The sequence below is a fragment of the Sander lucioperca genome, chromosome 13 (assembly GCF_008315115.2).
Source record: "Sander lucioperca isolate FBNREF2018 chromosome 13, SLUC_FBN_1.2, whole genome shotgun sequence".
Lineage (NCBI taxonomy): Eukaryota > Metazoa > Chordata > Actinopteri > Perciformes > Percidae > Sander > Sander lucioperca.
The window spans coordinates 16533349-16545960 of NC_050185.1; positions in this window are offsets into that span (position 1 = coordinate 16533349).

Sequence of the window (12612 nt, forward strand, 5' to 3'; positions counted from 1 at the left end):
CCAACTTCGTAGTGGCTGCTGACTCTACCATAAACATGATTGATTTGATACCTTGTATTTTTAAAGTGAACAAGGAAAGAAGCTACAAAAGCAACATTGGGAAGAGACCTGATATGAGCAACAAAATATGAGCTAGTTAAAAGTCTCCCTCCAAAATCACATCACAGCTCATGATCTTTCCTTAAACGTACAATATGTAACTTTCTGCCGCTAGGGGTCTCTCAACCAAAACAATGGATGGTAAACACAGACTTTTGATGACGTTGGGAAGTTGCGTGGAATTATGGGAGTTGTAGTTTTTAGTGTTAAACACCTCCGCTGGTTAGAATAAAGGGGGTAAGCATCTGTCAACAACCCGTAGCTCCTATGGCGCCATTTTGATGCTAACAAGTACTCACCCGCCGTTAGCATTCCATTGACTGCCATTCATTTTGACGTCACTTTGACAGCGAATAACTTTACATCTGAAACGTTTAAAGACTTTATTTGTCCATTGTTTATTTCTAAAGAAACACGACAATGTATAAAAGGCTCAATTACCGATTGTGTCATAACCACGCGACTTACTGTCGCATAGTAGAGGAATTACCATATAGTACAGGAGAAGCTCGCAGGCAGTTTCGACTTACATTAGCTGTTTAAGTTTAATTACTAATGTTAACTAGCATTTTTGTTAGCAATAATTAGCCTGGGCCCATGTTATCGCCTTACATGTACCTACGCTCTCCGTCTCTGCAAGATTCAGAATGATTGAGATTTCTCTTGGCACAGCTACCAGAAGACTTACAACTTTCAGACAGGTTGCTCACGTCACATTTACGTCGTCTCTCTCAGTTGGAGGCTGCACAGTAACGCTCGGCACTCACCGGAAAAGTGCTTCTAATATCCTTCACTGGTCTCCATCCAGAGCAACGGGATCTGTTGGTCCATTTTATATAATGTCTATGGTTAGAATGCATCTGTTCACAGACGAGTTTACCCATTCAAGTTTATTCACGTTACGTTTAGTAACGTTTATTCATGTTATTCTAATAAAATAGCTGCAGTTTACCCAACATAATTAAGTTTTACTTGATTTGATTTTTATTGTTAGCTGACCAGTTAGCTAGTGAGCCAGCAAGCTAACATTAGCCAGCAGCTAAAACACAAAATATTTCACATATCAATCTCACCTTTTGGATGGTTTCAACACCGGGGCGGACAGGGTTTGTTGTAACGCTAGCTAGCTACTCAATGAGGCTGAGAGACGGGTGTGGGTGGGGATTGCCGGGGGAATCTCCGCGACGGCAAGAACGTTCGATGCCTGTTGTGTAGCAGCAGAACATCTCCCAACTGCCCAAAATGATCTCCCCTTCACTTTTCTGTAATCTTAACTTTTCGTTTTGGTGCTTAACCCACCTTTTGTCTGGTTAATTTAGTTAACCGTAAAGACAGCTAATAGTCTGTCAGTCTGATATGGTCTGTTTCCCGACGCTTCATTAAACTGCCGTTAGTGTTGTAAGCACTGGAGTTAAGTGCTGCCTGGGAAGATTGCTGTAATGAAAGTGGCTGGCTTCTTGCTGACTGGGGGCTAACGGTAACTAGCTAGTTATATGTCCCGGGGCAGTTGTCAGCTCTCATCCCGGCTGAGTCTCTCTGCGCTGGGGGAGTGAGGCAAACAGACCGGGGTGAGCTAGCTAGCTGGCTAAATTAGCATTAGATTAATCGTCTATGTATACAGTTGACGTTACTGGTGAACTCATTCGTGGGTTAGACCAGTGCTGTTAACCATGGTCAAAACAATAATACTAAAAATAACTTTATGCGCATGTTGAACGATGTTGTAACCCTATAATGTTATCCACCAAGCTTTAGCATTAGCGTTAGCTACTTGTCAACCAGCACATTGTAGTAACGTTAAGCTGGATCAATATTGATATGTATCAATAAATAAGGTCTCTGTTGTATTACTGTGTTGCAAAGTGGCATGTAATCAATCACAAAATTATGCTGCGCGGCAAAAAAAGCAGTATTACGGTTACGAGTATTTTTTAAAGGACAAATCCGGCACAAAATGAACCTAGAGGTTAATAACACATGTGTACTGAGTCGACTGTTCTCTGGGATTGGTTTTCATGCTAATCGAATGTGACCAGTTTTATAGCAAACCGCTAATTAGCTTATAAAGCTAGTCATCGGGGCACGGGTAAAGTTAAAAAGAAATTATTATAAAAATGATATTATTATTTCTATACCACTAACAAGGCTCAAAATAGCACCACACTTCCACGGTAGCATAGGGTCCCTACATATAAACTGAAGCATTGAGAACTTTGTAAGTGTACAGACAGTTTATTAAAAAGATAATTTATGACTGTTCACGTATACATGCGGGCGCCATCTTGGGAAAACAGTCATGACAGTCGAACGACGAGCGCCGTGCAACCAGTAACCAGTAAATAGCTCAAGCACAGCATTCTATTTTGAGCTTTGTTAGTGGTATAGAAATAGCAATTTCTTTTTACTTTACCCGTGCCCCGATGACTAGCTTTATAAGCTAATTAGCGGTTTGCGATAAAACTGGTCACATTCGATTAGAATGAAAACAAATCCAAGAGAACGGTCGACTGTGTATACGTGTTATTAACCCCTAGGTTCATTTTGCGCCGGATTTGTCCTTTTGAATAGAATATCTTGTGTTAAAATCTGGTTCAACAAGCTGAAAGGAAGGTGGGAAAAGGGAAGTTACAAAAACTTACTGTAGTGTTAGTTGGAGAAAGGTGACAAGTTGCAAAAAGCACCTTTGCCAGACACCACAAAAATCCAAGGTGTACACTGTACACTATGTATATACATAGGTCAAGAGAGAGAAAAAGAGTATTTTACTTGAATCCCTCCTCTTTCTCACTTTCACTTCAGACATGTCAACACCCTCACTCTTTTTCATCTGTGTGTCTGAGTGGCTCCAGGACATTGTTCAGTAGCATTGCTCCCGAAAAAGGCCTTTCGACTCCCCCATCTGGCTGTCGCCCTTGATAGAGGGGGTCAGACAGGGGGCAACACCTGGCTCTCCACGAGCTCCCTTGGGGCACAGAGGCTCACACATTAATTCACTGAATTGAGAGGATATGTCATCAAATCTAATGCACACACACTGATGCTTAAAGCATACATACAGGCACACCCTCACAGCTACGCACGCATGCACGCGTACACACACACACACACACACACACAAACACACAAACAGGCACATAAGCTGCATCTCAAAGGACAACAGTAGCCTTAGCAACAAAAGTGGTGCCAGTTATTTCTCCCCTGATTGTTACCTAAATTGTTACGCTGCTGCTATTATACCGGCGGGATAAATGACTCTTGCGCCCGACGCAAATCTAAAATGGGTTGGTCTGAAGTAGCTACATTACTCATAGGTGTGGTTTGAGCGTAATCTAATGTAAATAAAGAAATGTCACAAAAACACACTTTCTGAAGTTTGGGGCTCACTCTCACTGAATCACGAGGATATGAAACATGGTGATATTTTTGTAATGTAGTCTAACATTAGACCGAGATTACCTCACTATAGACGATGCAGCTCTTCTGTCTCTCCTCTCCCGTGCTGCTGCTGGGGCATTTGGGTTAAGTGGCATCGGCACATGCAGTTCAACATCACATCTCCTTAAGTCCTCTAATATTTCCTCATTTATGTCATCAACACATCCATGATTCATGGAAATGTTGTGTAAAACAAGGTCATATTTGTCCTTGTATTTATGTATGGTTTGCAAAAATGGGAACTGCTGGGTCTGTGAGATGAGAGAAGCAAAGTGTATGCGCGGTGTGCACACTCTACATTACGGCCAAGCATGCGCCCTTAAAATAGCATCTGAATAACGCGCCACTGACTTTAGACTAGGTTTTTCCTGGTCTGTGGCGGAATTGTTTTCTGAAACTGCAAAATAGCACTAGGGAACGTTTGCGCAGGAACACGCCTCCTCTTTTTGCTGAACCGCCCTTGGGAGCCTAAATTCATTCCCTAATTTACCGACGTGAGTCTGTGGAGGGAAAAGTCCGCTGTGCGTCGGGTGCAAAATAGGAATGGTACATGCGTCGGTGTACAAAGTCAATTGCGCTGGGTGCAAGATGGGGCCCCTTGAGTATTCCAACAGTATCCTTAGAAAAATAGAACCATATTGAAATTGATGACAGAAAGAAGGAGTAAGGACGCCCAGTAAATTAGGTCTAATGGGGGTTTGATACCAGCAGAGGCTAATGTGTGTGTCAGTAGCCATGTGTCTATTCAAAGTGTCTTTGGAAAAGTTGCTACAGGGACAGTTCACTTAGTATAAATGATTATTGATTACAGTATCAGACAAAAGACAAAATTAAAAGTGAGGTAGAAAGCTCCTAAGCAACAAGCAAAACAGCAGGATTTCTTTTTCAATATTGTGAACAATAGGCTATAGCAAATTACTTGTTAACACTGCTTATTATTTGATTGCAAACTACTGTACAGCAATATTATGGTGTTGTTACAGCTATAGTATCACTATTGAAGCTTAAAACTGTCTAATAACTCTATATAACTCCACACAAAAAATATCTAGTTATCCTGAAAAAGTCGTTTTATGGATGCTTATCATATTGGGATAATTACATTGAACTAGTGGTCACGCAGCCTGCCAGGCTAAATTGGTGGAATGCTGATGCTGCAGGAATGGTATGAAAGCAACCCACACAAAGGCTCAGGACATGAGCAGAGATTTGTGCCGTCAGAGAATACATTTAGTTGACAATTGCTGTCAGAATTACCCAAACAAATAGCACACAACATAACATTTGTGTGCTATTTGTTTCTGTATCTCATTCTGCCCCTTTGGTCCCTCGAAAAGCATTATTATTATTTTATTATTATTACATAACATTAATTCTCACAAAGTTGACGTTGGAAATAATATAATAATATAGTAAGGAGGATATAATAAGGAGGAGCACTACTGACTACTAAAAGTCAGTCCCTGCGGCCTCAATTTTAACCATTTAAAAAATCTGTCCCTCATAAGAGTCCCAGCATTAGGGAAGTGCAGTAAATGGCTGGAGTAACCATTTCTTTCATGTTCTAGTATTCAGAAGCTATGATGAGTAATCAGTGATGTGTTGGATACTGAACTGTAGAATATAAAGTGACGTAAATGTAAAAGTACTAGGCATGGGCTGGTATAAGATTCTGACGGTATGATAACCTTCAGGATAAATATCATGGTATTGCGGTATGTACAGTATATTACAGCTTTAAAATGTATTTTTTTTATTTCTGGGTAAAAAGCAACTTTTTCCCATTGAACACAGTGTATTTTATTTTTAAACACACTGCACGCTGGCAGGGAGAGGGATCACTAAACTGCACTCTCTGTGCTTGACCAGCTCATACCTTAGGAACGGTATGACAGAAAATGTTAGTGGTTTTGAAACCGTGACTTTTTCAAACCATGGTATACCTTGAAACTGGTAACCCCATGCCTAAAAAGTACCAGCTCTGCATTGCTGCCTGAATTATCCACTTAGTCCATCATTTAGATAAACAACAGAGACAGAGCAAGTGATGGAGTAAACTGTTATGCAAACCAGTTTTCACAGTGTTGTGATAATTCACTGCAGCATACTCATAGTGGATCTCTGCACTTTTAATGGTACAAGGCAGTGTTTACAGTAAAAGGCCTCCAGATTAAATGACAAAATACATCATTTGTCCAGGCGCCCCAACCTTCTCCTTAAGCAGACTTTGTTGCTCTGTAATAACGTCACCTGACTTCCTCATTTGCTACCCTCATAATTACTAAGGCACTTGCTGAAATTACTGATGCTGACAGTCTCTTACAGTAATATTAGAGCAATTTATGTTTATCTGGACATTTTGAATGACTACGGGATGTAGAACTGGCTTTTAATAATTTTATAAAAACATATTCCATTGACTGCATCATTAAGTCTATGATATGTTTGTTTTTGTTTACAAAAAAAAAACATATGATATGAAAACTTTTGATAGACTTGAATTCAAAAAAGCAAAGAAAACACTATGATTTAAGATAATACAGAACTTAATTAATTTAATTTAATGAGCTTCAAGCTCCGTCTTCTTAGGCCACGTCCACACGTACCAAAACAATCTTTTTTTCCACCCGTCTTCCCTGGCATCGTTTCAAAAATATTTGCGTCCAAACGGATCCATTTGTAAATGACTCAACAAGCTACTTCATATTCCAGGCCTATAGGTGACGCTGTTTCTGCTACAGAAATTCACCAAAAACGGAGAAGAAGAGGCGGAGCATGCGCATAAAGATTGCGCGCTGTATACAAACAGACAGTAGAAGAAGAAACCAAACACAAGTAGAAGCACTGCATGCAGGAACACAAGCATGTATTCCGCCACTGTTGTTGTTGTTGTTGTTATGAGACGTCGTCGCGGGATAAGAGGTGGAAGGCTAGAGGTCGAGGGGTGTGGCGATGACATCATCGATACGCAAGTATGCGGCTTCACCGTCCAAACGAAGACACGTTTGGTGAATTTTTTCACCCTGGGACCAGGTTTCAAAAAAGTGCGTCTTCAGGCAGTGCGTTTACAGGATTCGTTTGGACGATCGGCCAAAACGATGCAAAACGTGCGTTTACACCAAAAAGCTTCCAAGTTTCCCTGTGGATGGCCTTTCACAAGTAGGCGTGTGGTACATCTGCAGTGCTAGAGCTCTGAGAAAACTACGGGTAATAATGAAACGAAAAAACCTTCAATATCTGATATGACACTGTCTTATTCAATTAAAAATAAAAACAGTCCAGTCTATCATTTACCTTCCTGGAGTTATTTTACTGTCAACTGGGAAAGGCTTAAAAAACGATTACTTTTAAATGACTGTTAAACTAGAGGCCCTTTTCTTTTGCAAAGTAGCTTTAAAAGCAGAGAGACGTTCAATTTAGCAGTCCATTTCACTCTGTCAAAGAAACAGCTGGGGGTGACAGATTAAGGGGAAAGTGGGCATATGAATGATCTTGTTTTTAAAACTATTGAGAGTTCAAGGGCAACCACGTTCATTTGAGTCATGTAATAAAAGCATGGCTACTGCAAAACCAAATACAGCCGCCAAGTGAGATAAAAAGAAAACCTTTTATTGCCTTTAAAGGAGTCAGACATAAAACATGTCTTTGAATGGGTGACTAACAATCAAGTCTTAATGAGCCTGGTCTATCATAGTTTAATCACCCACATAAAACTCTCCAGTGGTGGTCTTTTAAACGCATTATCAGAAAACAAATGAAAAGGAAAACATACAGTGCTTTGGAACCAATGGAAACAGTTTGTGCCTTTCTACAAGTAAGGAAGGAAATGCAGCATTGCATTCAATGTTACATAAGCCAGAGATTACTGTCCTTGACAGATCACTGCAGCAGAGTCAAAGCTGCTCTTTCATAAGGTTTGTCAACATCCTGCACAGTAGCCCAGAGCTTCAGGATGATACTTACAGAGGACATATGTGTACTCTGCTCAAATGTGTTTATTCTTTCTGGGGTCTGCAGTGTAATAGCCGAGCAGAGTGAGCCATTTCTGCTGCTACAACCTGCGGTTTCTTAGGAAGAGCTGTTTACTGGTGCTTGGCATCACTCAAATAGAACTCCTGTGAAAGTGGAGAGTGCAAAGTGTAACCTTACACAGGAAACAGCTTTTAAAAGTAACGATAGTTACGTTATTGTAACTCCAGATTCTATGAGTATAGGCGTAGCCCTCTAAGCCACGCTATTGGGTTTATCCCTTCGCGCATGCGCAGTCGTGAAGATTTTCTTTCCCGCCCTAGCGTGCCGCTCGGGCTTCAACTACATCCGCAAATACTGTATATAAACAGAGCGGACCCGTAGCTCTGTTCCCAACATAAGCTTTTTCTTCAGCTAATGTAACTGGAGCAGGTGGCCCGGATCTTAGAGGGCTACACCTATACTCATAGAATCTGGAGTTACAATAACGTAACTATCGTTCTATTTCGTATAGGCTTCGCCCTCTAAGCCACGCTATTGGGTTAGGGCGAAGCTGATGTAGTCAATGCCACCTGCGACCCAGAGCCCACAGTGGAACATAGACTAAACTTTTTTTCCCCTTTGTCTCTCTCTCACTGCACTGACAGGGGACTGTATCAGATAATCCGTTATCTAGGTAACAGGGCCTGCCATGGTAATAATTTGGCCTAGCCGAGAGGGCAGGCGTGCATGATTGGTGAGGGTAGTACCTGATTGATAATTATGGGATGCCCGAGTCCCTCCCAGCCACCCAAAGTAGGGGGGGGGAGGACCCCAGGCAGTGCACATGCAGTGGCACATATCATGATTGTAGGCGTGCATGGCAGTGAGAGAGGATGTGTGATAGCGACAAATATATATATACATATGTACATATAATCATAGGCTACACATATATGTGGGACGCCGCTCTCCTCTCGGCACCCAGCCCACATACGACGGGGCATCATCCGTCGTTGAGTGAGGATAGGACCGAGTGAGTCAGAGAGGGCTCGGACATATCCTGCAAATAGAAACAGATGAAAGGGCATGGGGATGCCCAAGAGGCCGCCGCGCAGATGTCGGCTACTGACATGCCTCTGAACAGAGCTGTTGATGCCGATAGTGCCCTTGTAGAATGTGCCCGGATGCCCTGGGGAGGCTCCGCCCCCTCCGTGTTATAGGCCTGGGTGATAGCTTCACACAGCCAGTGAGACAGACGCTGTTTTGACAGGGTCACTCCTTGGGAGTGTTCCCTATAGTGTACAAACAGCTGTTGTGTCCGCCTTATGTCCGCCGTGCGTAAAACGTACGCACCGGGCACAATCGGTGGGAAACCTCCTCCACGTCGTTGTAATGAGGCGGGGGGAAAAAACCCTGGAGGGAAAAAAACCCTTGACTGAAAGGAATTTGTTAAAATCTTCGGTGTGAAAGAAGGGTTAGGCTGTAGGGTGGCTGCGCTCCCGTCCCCTCTAATGGAGAGACAGGACGGTGAAACTGACAGCGCACATAAGTCGCTCACTCGCTTGGCTGACGTCAGGGCAAGGAGAAGCGCCGTTTTTAGGGGCAGCAACCTGAGAGAGGCTTGTGCCAAGGGCTCGAAAGGAGGCTTCCCCAGAGCTCGAAGCACCAGGGCCAGATCCCATTGGGGAGTGAGAGAGCGCATGGCGGGTTTTTGTCGTCTGACCCCTTTCAAAAAACGCTTTACTAGGGGGTGCGCAAAAACCGTTCTCTCTCCATAGCCTTCGTGGCAGGATGAAATGGCCGCTGCGTAGGCTTTGACTGTGTTTGGAGATAAGTCAACACAAGAGACAGGGGACATGATATAGGGTCTGTTTCACTCTCCGTGCACCAGCGCTGGAAAGCGGCCCAATGTGGAGGGGGTGCTCGTGCTCTGAATAGTGCGCACCACGGCAGGAGGCAAGCCTAACCTCTGCAAGCGTTCCCACTCAGCAGCCAGCCCCACAGTCACTGGGTTATCACTGGGGGGTGAGATATCGCGCCGTCCAGCTGTGACAGGGCGTCCTCGCGCCACGGCAGCTGGACCAGTGTCGGGAACCAGGATGCGCTCGTGCGCTCCGGCGCCACCAAGATGACCGACAGATTCTCCTCCTGGATGCGTTCCAGGAGACGAGGAATCAGAGGGACCGGGGGAAAAGCGTATAGGAGGGTTCTGGGCCAGGGGTGGTGGGAGAAAGCGTCCACGCCGAGGGGTGGATTGTCCCGTGCGCTCAAGGAAAACCACAGAGCGCACTGTGTGTTTTCTCGTGAGGCGAACAGATCCACCTCCGCTTTCCCGAACCTGCTCCGCAGCTTCTGAACAATAGTGGGATTCAATTTCCACTCGTTGTGTGAGGGCCCTCCCCTCGACATTAGGTCTGCCGCCCGGTTTAGTATCCCGGGGATGTAGACAGCCTTGAGGGACAGCAGGTGACTGTGTGCCCACAGCAGAAGGCTCCTGGCTATTTCCAATAGCCGGGCCAAACGTACGCCGCCCTGGCGATTTATGAACGCTGCTGCAGTAACATTGTCTGTCTGTATGACGACATGTCTCCCTGCTACCACCGGGGCAAAGTGTTTCAAAACCTTCAGCACCGTGGACAGTTCCAGACAAATTATGTGTGGGAGAGGGGGGGGTGGCCATTCTCTTCCCACCACCTGTGATTCGCACATTCCCCCCCAGCCAGTGAGGGACGCGTCCGTGTACACTGTCACGGCCTTCGGAAGCAGGATGGACGCCAGACTCTGCTCCAGAGGGGAGACCGAAGGGAAGCCCGCTTCTGTGTCGCCTTGAACCCGGGTAAATGGAGCGTAGCGAAAGACGGGAGCCTTCAGTTTCCCGGGCTGGGAGAGCGCCTCTTCCACAAACGGCCGAAGCTCCGTGAAGCGCGGCCAGAGTGGGGCCCGTGAGGAGGGCGGCTCCTGAGCGTAAACATCCCCGCTCAAGAGGCCGTGAGCGGGGGCTGGAAGCTCAGCCGGGAGCACTATGCCTCTCTGGTCTGCCGCCTTTTGATGATCTCCGGCAGATCCAAAAGAGAGGATGGAGCCGCCTGAGGCAGAGGGGAAGACCGCCGGAGCGGTGCCCTTGGCCATTCCGGAGATGGGGAGAGCCGCAATGGGAGGGCATCGATCCCCGTTTCTAGGTCCAGATCTCCCAGGGGGAGGAGGGACAGCCGGTGACGGAGGCGTTATCCAAGAGAATCGAGCCATCGGACTCGTGTTCGTCGATAAAGCCTTCCTCCGGCGGATCCAGGGTGTTGACGGATTGCCGTCTGTCTGCCCAGCTGCCATCCCCTTCCCCGCTAGCCTGACACCCCAGAAAAGCTTCCGCCCGCCGATAAGCTCTTTAGATGGCAGGTGGATGCAGAACTGGCAGGAGGCGTAAGCGGCGCCAAGGCAGGTCTCACAGCGGGGATGGAGGTCCGGCGGCAGGATGCAGCCAGTCCGGCAGGTGGGGCAGAGGTGAACACCGCTGGAAGTCGAGCTTGTCTTCATACTGCTAGCTTGAAGAAAAAGTGGGAGCAGAGCTACGGGTCCGCTCTGTTTATATACAGTATTTGCGGACGTACTTGAAGCTCGAGCGGCACACTAGGGCGGGAAAGAAAATCTTCACGACTGCGCATGCGCGAAGGGATAAACCCAATAGCGTGGCTTAGAGGGCGAAGCAGAAAAAAGAGGGATTATGAAAATCTGAGACTTATATAATCATGATGTTGACAGGGGCACTGATTTTTTACAAAAACTGATTCTATACAGGCATGGTGTAACTTCATGAAAGGGTGACTGATTATTCTCAGAGGTGTAGGACAGGATGAGGACAGCACTGCGTTCCCATGGAGATAAAAGCGAAACTCTGGGTTATGAGCACCAGTTTATATTTCAGGGAACAGACCCACACATACCTCTGTAGCAGAGAGCAGTCCAACTCTTTGTTAAGCTTTCAACAAAAGTGCATTTAACCTGCGGCTGTGTGAGAGTGTGAGGCAGAGATAGGAACAAGAAAAAGGGGAAAGACGGACAGGGGGGGAGGCTGCAAAGGGAGATCACTGCCAACTAGAAGTTCAAATTGCAATGGCGGGCTTGTTACATTTCACAGACGGAGGGTGCCTGTTTGCTTTGTAGCTGCAGAGTCAACCTGCCACCCATCCTCTTGAGTCTCCTCTTACCTTGATAAGAACAGCACCATCTGTTAAAACTCATGCAACTCTTAACTACAAGTCCACTCGCCAATTGTTCATAAATGGGCATCTGCAAAAACATTCTTTTTGTGTGAAAAGTGAATGCGCTCCAATTCAGCACTGAGAGGACTGAAGCCACAACCCCAAAGGCTCAAAATTGTGCTGCAGCAGCCGAATAGTTTGTGAAAGAAAGTCTTATTAACAAGCACAGCAAAAACACTGCAATATGCTGTAAAAAGTGAAACTATACTGCTTGTCTGATAAGAAGAATTCACCATCATCCGGCAACTGTTAAGTACAAATAGAAAAGGAGCCCCTTGTGTCTAAATCCCTCTGCTGCAGAAGTCGTACAGTGCTTCCCCCTCGATACAAAATGGTTTCCTTCGCAATGGTACCAATGCAAGAAACGCTTACTAAGGGTCTATGCTGTTATGAGCCAGCTTTAAAAAAGCTAGACTAGTGGAATCTACTGTTTTGCTTTCCCTCTCTACATCTCATCAGATGTCTTCTCCAATCTATCCCCTTTAAATGCCCTTTTAGGGGAGAAGAATTGGCTTCAGGACTATTTTTAGAATCAATAGTTTATGATTTCTGCCCTGTCAGCCACACAGACTCGGTTCTGCAGTTAAAATTAGATTATTTTGATGTGCTCTTCATACTCCTGAATCTACTTTATTTTTTGTTTGAAAACTTGCTTGTATAAGTATACGCAGAGAAACTAACCAATAGGGAGTTGTTGATTTGGTGGCTTTCCTTAATTGACTATTGATTATTATGCATACGATGAACTGCTAAAGAACTAAGATGTCAAATGCATTTCACTCTAATTCAATTTCATACCTGCCTGTATTTTAAGTAATTGCTGCTTTGCATAAATGGCAGTATGTGTGTTCCTAAGCCAGCTTGATTGGAT